General features: G+C 39.8%; 1 protein-coding gene across 6 annotated transcripts in view; it reads right to left on the reverse strand.

Moving 5' to 3' along the window:
* Positions 1 to 13,606, reverse strand: part of ANKRD6 (ankyrin repeat domain 6) — an 89,308-nt gene that overhangs the window by 39,926 nt on the left and 35,776 nt on the right. For 4 of the 6 annotated variants that reach the window (XR_014944163.1, XM_085541920.1, XM_015858906.3 and 1 more), the window contains exon 3: positions 405 to 562. The exons of 1 other annotated variant lie outside the window; for it this stretch is intronic. The gene's annotated coding sequence lies outside the window, so the exon portion shown is untranslated. Of the gene's footprint in view, positions 1 to 404; positions 563 to 5,065; positions 5,168 to 13,606 lie in introns of all 6 variants that reach the window. One more of the 6 variants, XM_085541918.1, reaches the window with a different exon arrangement.

Here is a 13,606-nt window from a genome sequence, read left to right on the forward strand (position 1 = left end):
CTCACGGTGCAGAGTGAAAAACCACTGAAGCTCACGCTGTTTTCTCCTGCCCTACCCCACACAAAGCACAGTGGATGAGTCTCCAGCCTCTCACCCAGAGAAATCTCATTTCAGTACAACACTGGCCAATTTATCCCACCAACGCTGAACCTTATACACGCATTTAAACAGGGGTAAAAATGGACAGCAGGGGAGGCAAGGGACTGCATAGTTCAAAAGACACTGCAGCATGACAGTATCTTGGCTCCTCATGTCAAACTCTGAGCTCTTCTCCCTTGGTTATTTATCCAGGATTTTTGTGCATTTCCAAACACATTTCTGCACAGACCTGTTTTCAAAGCTTTGTAGATAGATAAACAAACAAACGAATAAATAAATAAATGACAGATTTGATTGTTACTCACTCTCATGGATCTATCGTATAGTTTTTTTTTCTGATGAACATTTTATAGCTGTGACTTGCTGGGCAGCCTCTGGTGAGGGTTAACGGAGATGGCAAGTTCAGTCTTTTCCTGTGCTGACAGCGCCAGTGCTCTCTGTACCACAGTATGGCACACTGCTTCTGCAAAAGTAAAACACATAATAAATTGAGTATCAAATCACAATGTGGAGAAAGGAAATTTAACACCAGTGCCCTTTGCAACACAGAGCTGCTTAAATACACCTGGGCAAAACGAGTTATTTCCTCCTGAAGTTTTCACAGGCACTTTCCACTACAAACAAGTTCAAAGCATGGCCTGCCAGTTTGGGTTGCACTGACTGATACCTGAAAATGCCATCAGTGGGAACTGCATGATTACATGAGCAAGGAGAATCAGCTCCTGGGTGTCAGGGCAGCCCACACCACCAGGCCAGCCCCCTCCATGGACAAAGTGACCCATAAGGAATGAACTGTCTTATGAGTTGGGAGAAAAAAGAAGGGAAGAGGAAGGGAAAGGGGAAGGGGAAAGGGGGAAGAGGAAAGGGGAAAGGGAAAGAGCAAGCTATCTCTGGTGCAGTCTCCTGAATGCTTTGGCTAATGCTGATGCCCAGATCAGCATCCTCCTCTTATACTTTGTTTGCTCTCAGACCTGCACTGTCTTTTTTCCCAGTTCTGGCATGTGCATTTCTCTGATTGTATGACAACCTGGGTAGGTCGTGCTTGGAAAATCAGCTGGTAAATGTGACAGTTACTAGGTGGGGCTCAGTAAAATTGCCATGGCTTCTGTTAATAACTGTTTGAAGTGTTCATCCAACTACAGCCTCATGCTGCCCATGGGTCGGCAGGGATCCAAGGGAAACCTCCTCCTCCCATCAGTCACTCCTGCACTGAAGTGACCATCATGTGGAATGGACAGCCCTTACGCTACATACATGGAGGTGAGTTCAAAGATTAGAGTTTAAAGTCACTCTTCAGTGCAGATGATTCACAGAATCATAAAACCAAGCATGGCTTGGTTTGGAAGAGACCTCAAAGCCCACTCTGCCCACCTGCCATGGGCAGCATGCAGCTCATCAGTTCAGGCTGCCCAGGGCTTCATCCAACCTGGCCTTGAATATCTCCAGGGATGGAGAACCCACAGCTTCTCTGGGCAGCTGTGCCAGCACCTCACCACCCTCTGAATAAAGAATTTCTTTCTAACATCCTATCTAAATTTCCCATCTTTTACTTTAAAACCATTCCCTGGGGTGCTTTTAATCTCAGTCTTATTTTATTTAAGGGGAAATAAACAGTGCAACCAGCACAAAATCAAGTCAATTTGTGGAGGTCTGGTTCTGTAGCTACAGACAGCTATTTCAAGGTGTCACTAAATTTAACACAAGTTCCCCTCAATATCTTTTCTTTAAGAAAGGAGCGAGGGAAAAGATGGCAGACCTGAATACAAATCACCTGTGCTGTGGTAAGAAACAGTTATTCAGAAGTACCTGCAGCTCTCTCAGGGATACTGCTGGACAATATTTGGATAGCTCTCAAAGCCTCAGAATCATAGAATCATAGAATTACCCAGGTTGGAAAAGACCTCAAAGATCATCAAGTCCAAACGCAGCCTAACCATAATACATTAACTCTAACAACCCTCTGCTAAATCATGTCTCTGAGCACCACATCCAAATGGCTTTAAAACATTCTTCTATTTTTATTAGAATGATAAGAATATATACCCATTATTTCCATTATACCCTAAAAAAGATAAAGATGAATAAAGACTTAAGTGCTTATTTGCGAGCAGTGAAGAAGTACATTCAATAGTAAGTGGTCACTTGTTTTTGGGAAGCTTAAATGACCAGCTACTACTGATTAAGATGATCATCATCTCAGACTGTGGAGAACAACCAGTTCTGGACTACAGGGCTGCCAAACACGACTTAGTGTCTGACGCAATTTAAGCTCTTCTATTGTTGTCATGAGAAACCATTTGCATCCTTTCTTTGGCTATGTGAGTCCGAAAAGCAAGACCCCAAAGACTTGGCTGTCCATCAGGGGTTATGAAGGACTAAGTCAGCGCTTACATGCCAAGTACCAAGCAACAGCTTCTTATCAACACTGAGTCACTGTTTCTGTTGGGCTCCATAAAAGCATCTGCCTGTAAACAGAAGGGAGAGTCGAATAGGAAGAAGAATGGAAACCCTTGATAGTATATCTTTGTATTTCTGGATTAGTCACACCACAATGCCATCACGTTTGAGATGACATTGAGATGAGGAGAAAGAAAGACTGCAAAACAGTGTATGGACCCCAACAACAAGCACATCCTTCAGAAAACTCATATACATATTATATATATGAATATTATATGAACATCACTGTGTAGCATGGGGTTTTGTTGTTGCTTTGTTTTGAAAGAATGATGCATTTTCAAATGAACCTTTGTGTTAAACAAAACTGGAGCAGTGGCCACCTCCTTACAGTTAGAGAGGTGCCCAAATACTCTATCTCAGAGATGAAGGCTGCACAGAGGGAAATGGTCCCTCAACTTTCAGTGCAGTTTCACTGCTCTTCTCAGCAGTGCTCATAAGTGATGGAAGTCACTTGGCCTGCTTGAACTTCTGAGAGCTGCAGACAAGAAAGTGGTAAGAATAAATAATCTCTCTTGATCTTTGAAGCAGAAATCATTGCTGAAACGCCAGTTCTGTGACTTCAATTAGAAAATGCTATTGTAAGACCTCACCATCCCCAATTACTACTAATTAACATCCCCACGTAATTCAGCCCCTTTGCCCATCTTTTCCTCCATGCATTCAGATTAGATGTGTTTATGCAGAAAAACCTGGTAATACAAAAAGACATGAGAAAACTATTATTTATGTCTTTGTCTTGACCTTTTTTCTACTGTTTTGCTGACTACATAATAATGGCTTTTTCATTTGTCTGTCATGAGAAATTGGATGGAAAATGGGAAATGGCAACAGTAATTTCTGCAAGAAAATCTTTCAGTTATTGTAAAGTTCAAACAGAAGCAGAATTAATTTATGACTAGTAGAGTTATTCTTCACTTACAAATGCTATTTATGATTTAGGAAGATTTTTAACTAACGTTTGTTTTTTAAACAGATGGTAGAGAAAAGAAATTACAGACAAAAAAGAAAAGAGAACTCTCAGTGGGGTACATGTTAAAAACATCATTATTTGAAACAGTATGTGCATGTATTTAAATGTAAGCTGAAAAACAATATTATACTTGACAGACAGCTAGAAAAGTTCAAAATTCCTTTTAGACAAGCAATCCAAATCTCCACGTAAGAGACAATAAAAACAAAGTAAATTACAAGGTAGGACCACGGCTAAAGATGCCAGTGCCTACCTCTCCAACCATAGAGCTGGTCTGCACCTCAGGTCTGTTTCACTAGTTATGCGGGTACCAGTATGATTTCTGATCATCTTATTCTTGCTTCTTATTCTTCTAAATTTATTTTACATAAACTAAATATTTGCTTCTTTGTGCACAGTTAAGACAAATTCACTGTTCTAGAAGTTTTCTTTAAAGTAGAGTGAAGATCTCGTAGCTCCTTAAAATACCTCTGGGAAGTTTAGATGCTATGCTTTAAAATCCTTGCTCATATTCCTTCAGCTGTTATGTTAAGTCAGAGCATGTAATCTGACGCTCTAGCAAGCATGTAAATAAGTACGAAAGAAAAAAGAAAACCCTAACTGCTGATAATGAAACAGGCAATAGCACAATAATCACAGCCATGGGACCACACTTACATTGCAAGTGCCTAATGCAAACACAAAGGCTGCTGCATCGATACGCGGGACAGTCCTAACCCAAGTAAAGCAGCAATACGTGGGCTTGCTGGGCCCAGCCTTGCTTGCTCCAGTTCCTCCTCCAAAGCACATGCCAGAAGGTGCTGTGTGTAGGAGTATCTGTGGATTAACTTATTGTCATTGGACTAAATGACTGAAACAAAGCATGGGCTTGTTTTCATAAGTCACATAAAAAGATTTGTTGCTTTCCATTTATTCCAGCTACTTTATAGTACAGGCCGTGTCTCCAGGGCTACATATTTTAGCTTAACAGGAGCTATGGTGATACTTAGCAAATTGGAATATAAATCTAAGCGTCCAAGCCACAGAATTAAACTCAGGTATCTGATTTTAGTACCCAATTTAGAAAAGAGTGATTTCTACACCAAACAAGTCTGCTCATATGCCTTCCAAAAATGCTGCTCTTATCAAAACTGAAGTTAACAGGAAAAGGAAAGGCACAGAAAAAGTTAGTTCATTCATGAATAGAGAAAACAACCTACTGAGTTCAACCTTCTAGCCAAATACGAGCAGTCTGAGGCATTCAGACTCAGTGAATGTAACTATGATTACACAGGTTCACACTATTACTGAATTTACGTAACTTCCCCTTCTCAGTCTATCTTTTCCAAGAGCAAGGACATGCTGACAACAGCTGTTTCCATAAAAGTGGTCAAAATACCTTTACAGCATAACTTCCTGTATCACTACACAGACATCCCACATGAAGTAGATTTCTCTGTTTGGTAACCTCTAGAGTTTGAACACCATAGAAGATATTACTGTTGAATTCATTTCCATTTTGGGTTATTCCTTCTTGGATGAGCCTACGCTACTCACCTTCAGGCCTGACTCCTACATGGACAGTTATCTTTTTTTTTTTTTCTTTTCCCATTTATGCACTTCATTGGTTTGCTTGGAGAATTTCTGGACTTCAAGTCACTGCCGATAATTTGAACACATCCTTTACTGTTAGATAAGTCTGACAGAAATACTGGCGCTAGTACTGCTAGAGAAGAATGAAGTATCATCAACTCATCTGCAATTAGTACGCTACTTGCTTAGTAAATAATTTCTTAACACTGACAGTCTTGGCACCTCTTTCAGCCACTAACCTTGGGCTACAGGTTTTTTTTAATTAAAAAGAGAAATCTGCCATACCAAACCTGCTGCTCAACATTTGAAATGAGATGATGGGCAACAATGAGTAATTCTCCACCTCCCCATCACTTGCACATACAGGAGATTGATGAAGGGCAGATATTCCTCATGTAACACTGCTTCCTACATCATTCGTGAAACAAAAAGCAAGTGCTTCAAAATTCAGGTGGAGTTCCATTTGGCCAAGTCAATGTTTCCCAGTTTCCTCAATTCATAGCAAAACTGCAATTGTTGTGACCAGCTGTGACCAATAAGGAATCCCAAACTGGAAGCTTGAGCAAAACAGCCCTGCCATGACTATTATCATAAATGCAGTGGCTGAAAGATGGCAGAATATCACTGTAATCTTCCAGAATGCAGAAAGCGAATGACAGCAGGAGAAAACTTGTTTTTCTTCAATAGACATTTCATTTCAAAATCCATTTCTTTGAGCATTTCTTTTTAGAAATGTGTAACTGCTTGCTGGTTTTCATTGTTGCAGGCTGCCAGAAAGCAGAATTCTACAGAGGAGAAATCAGATTCAGCCTCGATTTTCCATGCTTATGAATTTCAATTGGGAGTGCATGAGTTGAATTGCTTTTTACTCACACTTCATCTTCACTGCAATAGAATTTGGGGACAGCAATGTTAAGACTAGATGTCTTACTGTAAAACCATTATTTTACATTTGAATACATACAGTAAGGTATCTGTATGTGGGCAGTTTTCAGCATTAATTTTATAAGAAATATGAAGCAGCAGCCATAGCATACTGTTCTTCTCTCAGATTACAAAGTGAGGAATTAAGAATAAAATAAAATAAAATAAAATACAAAAGTGATTAAAAACATGGAAAAAATCCTGAACAGGAAAGGATCTCACTTGGCACTTCTATGTGACACTACTGTCTCTCTGAACTGTTCTTTTTCTACTCTCTGTTCTGCTTCTATCTTTTCATGCCTCCACCTCAAAACCCATACCCTGTCAGTCACCTGCCCTTAATTTGCTTGCTAATACCATACTTTGCTTCCTTCCTGTGTGCTACAGCCACTAAGCTTCTCAGTCTCCTTCATGGAGATGCAGATCAGCAGTTTATATGAAGCCTCAGTTCAGTTTAGTGGATCAAACTGGACATTTTCCTCTTTTATAATTCATTTACACATGGCTAAATACTTCTGAAATGTACAATTAGTTTACAGTGCTCCTACAAGAGGCTTCTGCAAACTACTGCTGTAAACACATTTACTTTGGGACCATTTATGGGAACCTGGTGGGAACCTGTGTGCTGCCAGGCAGCAAAACACCAGTTCCTCACTTTTACTGTCAAGAAAGGCAGTTTGAAAACCAAAGACGCATGAAAATGGCAGAAAAAAATATCATAAAGAGCATATATGAGAAAAGAAATGGAATATTTTTACTTAGGTTCAGAATCTTAGCTGTGTATGGAAAGAAAAAAACAACATTCTATCAGTGACCCCTTCTATTTTTCACATTTAATAACAAAAATACTTTCCTGCAAAAATATAACTGGCCTGAAACAAAAAGATGGAGAGTATTGAAAGGATGCTACTGATTCAGCCTCATCTTTTCCTGCCTTCACGCCAGTATACACAGAATCTTCTGAAACATGTCACATTTCTGCCCCTTTTCTACTGCCCCATTGCTTTTCCTCTTGTTTGCTGCTTTGATGTCACCTCCAAACCAAGAGAACTTAAAGCATATCTCAAAAGAAATCTGGGCAGCTCCACAGTGAGATGAAGCCAAGCACTGAGTTCTGCATCAGCACAAAGCCAGCTGAGGAACACTTTGCAAAGATGTCAGAGTGCATTCTTGTATTACTCCAACAAAAAGAAAGATGATGCATTAGCAAAAAAATCACATACCTTTAAGCATCCTTAAATTATCAGAAAGATCCTTGGCACATATCAAAGGAGGAAACATAGTCCCAAAGGATCAACTGTGTAACTTATGTTACTATGACATATGCACTGCCTCATTCACAAGTTGTTAAGAAATTCCAGTTTTTAACTTACATACTTCCTGACTTAAGGCCTTCTGGGAAACCTGAACATGATTTACCCAACAGAATGAGAGCTAATCAAATAATCAATTAGCAGACTGTCATATTAGAATAACCCTATGGAAGCTTCCCATTTTCCCCTATTTTCATTACTTAAAGCAAAACACTGGAGTATCTCTCAGAGTTCATAGGAGAAAGATTAAATTCTATAATATAACAGTAACAACACAAAAATAACAATAATTTCTGCCTACGTGCTTACGTCAGTGGTCCCCTCCCTCTGGTGCAAATCATTGCTCTGATGTCAGCACTGGGCACTTCCCAGCACCAGTTCTGGACTCTTTAATAGCACAAGGGGAAATCTACCTGTTTCTTCACCCAGGACAAGGAGAGACTCCCCAGAAACAACACTCTCATCTTGTCCACCCAAGCAAGTTCACAGCTGAGTGCATAGGAGGAGCTGTGATCAGGGCACATCACTTCAGTTATGCCATGCCTCCGAGGCCTTGCAAGCATGCAGTGTTGTACTGGTGCTGGCTGCAGTCTAAACTGACTGTGCAAAACTGAGTTGTCATGCTATATGCAACTTCCCACTGCAGAGTTAAATGCACTTATACATGCATCCTGATACACTGTATTCCAGAGGAAAAAGACTATCTCTTTCTGCTTTAACAGAAGCTTTCATAGAATCACAGAATGGCTTGGATTGGAAGGGACCTCAGATATCATCTATTTCCAACCTCTCTGCCGCAGACGGGGTTGCCAGCCACTAAATCAGGCAATCTGAATGACTCTGGGGTTGTTAACAGTAAGTAGTATTTGTAAGCTCACTAACTACACCATTCCATTTCTGAATGCATTTCCAAGAATGCTATAAAGTCTCTCTTCCTCAGTTTCCCTGAAAACAGTCTTTTATGAACAATGAATGAATTATGTCAGCTTTCAATATCAGATCTTCCTCAGCTATAAAAAACTGTTCTTCTGATGGATGCTCTGCTCAATTAGAAAACAACTCTATAACCATGATATATGTAAAGGAGAAAATTCTAATCACTGGAGACTGACAGCAAGACTTTACTTTAGCAAACCAGGACAAGAATATAAACTTAAGAAAACATGAATCCAAAACACTTATAAAGCTGTCCTCATCTCTGAACTGCTGCTGCCAATATGACATAGCATGCATCTGATGTTCATAGTTCATTTTTACCCTGAATGCATACAGAAAAGCATACAAGTTAAGCTGTATGTGCTCTTTTTTTCATCCAAAAACAGTAACTGTTATGTATCTTGTATATATATATAGCAGCATAAATACTAGCCATTACATTAAACAAGAGCAGAGTCATTCCTCAGTAGAATCTTCAATTAAATATATTCATATACCTACATTCAGTGAATAAGATGCAAAGCAACCATTTCACTACTGTCTTCTAAACGTGGATATCTAAGCTCCTGCATTCACCCAGTGTATTTGGCGAAGTACTGAGTGATGTCAGAAAATACAATGACTTATTAAGCCAAGACTGGTAAGTAAGCTGAGGCAACAGTGATACTGCAGCCACAACTCTTACTTAGCTTTTGCTTTTATTCTTAGGGGATTTCCACTTTATATTATTATTTACATTTAATAACTGATTTATCAATGCAACAGAATCTCAGCAAATCAGCTACTCTGAATCTTTTGGTCTGTCATGCTATACAAGCAGTATTTTTGGGAAAAGAAAGACCAATCTTATGGAGAGGTGAGGGGCAATTAAAGCCTCCTACACATCAGCCACAGAAAACAGACAAGCAACATTCAGCACATGCAGCTGCAATGTAATTTTTAACTGAACATTGGATTGGTTGTACAAACATGCCCTAAAAGAAGAAAGCCAAAAGAGAAATGGCATCGTACTTTGTAGTACACTGAAGGTATAGCATTCAGAAAGGATGCTCAGACTAACAGAGGAGACCATTAGTGTCAGCTCTGCTAAGACTCTGCTATTAGGGCTACTTAAGCTTTTCCAAGTAAATTGCATGTGCCAAACGAATATCACTCAAAAAAGAACACAACCAACCTTATCCCTCCCTACTGCTCTCCTTTCTTACTGACCCACTCAGGAGCAAGGGGAAAGGGCAGAAACAACCCCGGAGCCTTTGGCCAACCCTCTGTGGTTTCTTGTTCCTCTCACTCACTGTATTGCTATTTTACATGATTTACTGATAATACATTAGTCATTGCCTCAAATCATTCCCTGTAAACTAATTGGAGGTGAATGACTGTATGCAAGTGTCTCTGACAAAGCCTCACAATAGTGACCTGGCTGGATATATTTTATCTAATTTAAACTTTATACAAGATTTAGTTTAAAGCAGTTTAATTTCTTTCTCAGGACACACGTTCCAGGTTCTTTCTGACCCTTCCTCTGACTACAAGGGGACCTCACCTCCAGTTTTACACCTCAGCCTAGGCAATGTGAATGCCACAAGTTGCTGGCCATTCACGACTTCGCTATTTCAAGGCTCCCACAGCCTTGCAGAAAGAGCTAGAACCTGTCTGTTGCCTGACTTCTGAGTTGTAATTATAGCCCTGAGCTATGTGTGGGCTATGTGATTCCCAGCACCTTCTAACCACTGCTCATTTATCCCTCATTTGGCATCATTAAGCAAAAACACTTTGCACCACTTTGAGTAGATTTAATCTTATAAATGCAAAACTTTTAAGTAGAAAATAAGTGTGATTCTTGACCCAATTAAGTCATTGGGAATTTGCTGTTAACTTTGATGGGTTTGGATTTTACTCCAGCTTCTGATAGTCAGACAGCAGTAGGCTTATTATCGTTGCTATTTGCAAATGGCTTATGTTTTTACTGTTTCAGAATATAGGTCCTTTTCTGGATCTCAGATCAGTCGATTTATGAGTCTTTCCAACACTAGCTACCTATAATATTGCACACTTAATAATTCCTTCTGATGGATCTAATGTCTGCTGTTCATACACTGGCCATGTTCTTTCAAGTGAACAGGATCATCAGCTTGTGATACAATTACAGAACACAAATTAAAAATAAAGCTTATCCATTCAAATATGCATTTAAGGTAGTTACACCATTTCTCCATCATGTCTTCTGTTCTTCCCCTTTGCCAGTGTCTTTGCTACTTTTCAGATGGAAAAACACAAGGCAAAAATATTAGGTGAGAATTTTAAGCACATAAAAGCTAGAAAATTCAAAGTTATGGGTGCCAAAAGAACATTAATTGAGCCAACTGTATATGCACTGCGAGGCACACAAATTAGAAGTATATACTGCAAGGGACTACTATACACAGACACTAAACAACTGTCACAGTTCTTAATAGAAAATGTATTTTAATACGAGCAAACTTGCTGGCTTAGTTTATTCTTTGTTTAGATTCTTTGTGATGAATGTAACTAGCTGTGTCACTGTTTCATTAAGTACTCTGACATTTTAGCTGGATATTTCAGAGAGATTTACGCTCCTCGGTCTAAAAGGGGTGAAAAAGAGAGGCACAGATGAACAAAAGGCTATAGAGGAGTATGACTGTGGGAATGAGGTGCCCTCCATGTTAAAATGGCAGAGCTCTTTAGGTTAACAACACACAGACTAACCCGCAAAATGCCACTTATTTGGGTGTCTCTAAAATACAGGGAGTTTTAGGAGCACCGGGTCCAGGAATTCAGTCAAATCAACAAGCTGGCAGATTCTCTCTCTTCCCCCATCCAAATTCCACAACGCACTCCAATATTCACAATATCCCACTTCTCTCCCTCACAACCATACTAGAACAATATATATGCATGTATAATCTCCACTTCAGAAGACAAACAAGTGACACTAATTCCTATCACCCAATCCCATCCGGAGCATCCAGGTCTAGGGTCCTCATCATAAGAAAGTGGAGCTGCTGGGGCAGGTCCAGAGAAAGGACAGAAAGATGATTAGAGGGCTGGAGGACAGGCTGAGGGAGCTGGGTTTGTTCAGGCTGGAGAAGACTCCAGGGAGACATCACTGCTGACTTCCAGTACTTAAAAAGAGTTAAAAACTGATTTCTTACATTCACAGATAGTGACACAAGAAGAGGGAATGGTTTATAACGAAACAAGGAGGATTTAGATTAGATATTAGGGGAAAATTCTTTACTCAGAGCATGGTGAGGCCCTGGAACTCACTGACCAGAGAAGCAGTGGTGCCCCATCCCTGAAGGCACTCAAGGCCATGTTGGATGGTGCCCTGAGCATCCTGAGCTGGTGGGGATCAGCCCAGCCCATGGCAGGGGGCTGGAACTGGGTGATCTTTAAGGTCCTTTCCAACCCCAACCATTCTGTGATTCTATGGCTTTTCTTCTCTGAAGATAACATAAAATGCCTACTTTTAATAAATGTGTGTCAGTGCATTAAATTAGTTCCAACACATTAGATTAGTCCTATTTCTATTTTGTTAATTTCAAGTTTTCTTTGTGGGATTTATGAACATGGATTATTTTACAAGGTTTTATTATGTATACTCTGAACATGCATTTATATAATGAAATAAGAAAAAGCCTATAAAGATCCAGGAGCCATTTGTTAAGTCGTGTGTACACATGGAAGTAAATCAGGAAACCCAATACTCCCATTTTCCCTGTTTGACATAGAGGTCTTCGTTGTCAAAGGTTTCACTCCTAAAAAGTATTTAAAGAAGCTTAAGTGAGATATGAGTGGATTCCTGTACTCTGTTTATTTGCACAGCAGGTCAACTTCCCCTCAGTGTGTACACAAGGATGAAGCCCTCAGCAGTTCCTTGAATAGCTTCTCCACAATGAAGGAGAAAGAACAGAATTAAGAATCTCCACACCTGTTTGTAATGACGTTTGTTAAGTCTTATGACTTTACTCATTCACTCAGTTCTTTGGGTTTTTTCATTTTTAACTCTGGTGGTTGCGTGGGTGCTTAATGGTTAATAAAACTGTGTGATCCCTTGTCTAGCTGTAACATAAAACAACAAATAGACAGATAACTAACATATCCTAGACAAAGATAACAGTAAGGGAAAAAAGGGGGGAAAAAAGTCAATAACGGGTTTAAAAAAAAAAAAAAGGCACTGACAGAATTTAAATGCCCATCTCTTTTACACAATTTAAGAACAACAAATATTTGATCACTCAACCAATTCATACTAGAACAGGAAGTAAACTATGTAATGGCAGTATTTATAATACAGTGTTATTATACACCATTTCAACAGCAGCAATGAGGGGCAGCAGTTAGAATAGAGCTCTGGCACATGGCACCAAAACCAGAATGTTCCCAGGGTGGAGGAACACATCACCATCCCTAGATGTGTTTAAGAGCCATTTGGATGTGGTGCTCAGAGATATGATTTAGCAGAGGGTTGTTATAGTTAGGGTACTGGTTAGGCTGTGGTTGGACTTGATGATCTTCAAGGTCCTTTCCAACCTGGGTAATTCTATGATTCTATGAAATCCAGAAAGAGCCCACATGCCCTTAGCTGTACCTGGTGGCAGGAAGGACGTGGGAGCATACACTTCCACACAGACTGCAACAGGAATGGAAGGCTCAGCTGGACAGGTTTCTTTTTTGTTTGTTTAAGGAGGAGAACTACTGCAGAACATAAACATTTGCTGCTTTATGTGTATTACATAAGTCCAAGAGCAGCTGACATAACACATAACTTAGAAGAAATGATGCAAAACACTTGCAACAAGTGAAGCATCCCACACAGGCAGTGCCGCAGGTATACAGAGACAAGTGATTTATTCTCCTTGGTGTTGCACTCTGCACAGTTCACAAAGGCTTTCCACTCAGCACTGCCCTTCAGAAAAGCCATTCTCCCACCTATCTGAAATCCTCAGAAGCAGCACACTAGTTCTGCGCACAGAACTGCAGCTTTCTGACACAGTCAGGAACATACCAGCAGCAGACTCAACATAGGTGAACAAACAAGGCTGTGTATCCGGAAAGCACCCAAACCAGATGAGCATATGATTTAACAAAGATGAAATCACAACACTTGTTGGTGAGGAAGCTAATAACAGCTAATACTTCTCCAGATTGTGCAGATATGCTTATAGAGGTAAATTATATTTCAATTACAATGCAGAAAAATGGTGTTTTAGAATAGTTTTATTCATTTTTCCAAGACCACTCCCAACACTGATTATAACAGAATGGAAAAAACATGGAGCATGTTTTTCCATTTTAATATTTAATTCAC

The sequence above is a fragment of the Coturnix japonica genome, chromosome 3 (genome assembly GCF_054131305.1).
Source record: "Coturnix japonica strain WE chromosome 3, WE-NBRP24, whole genome shotgun sequence".
NCBI classification, from domain to species: Eukaryota; Metazoa; Chordata; class Aves; order Galliformes; family Phasianidae; genus Coturnix; species Coturnix japonica.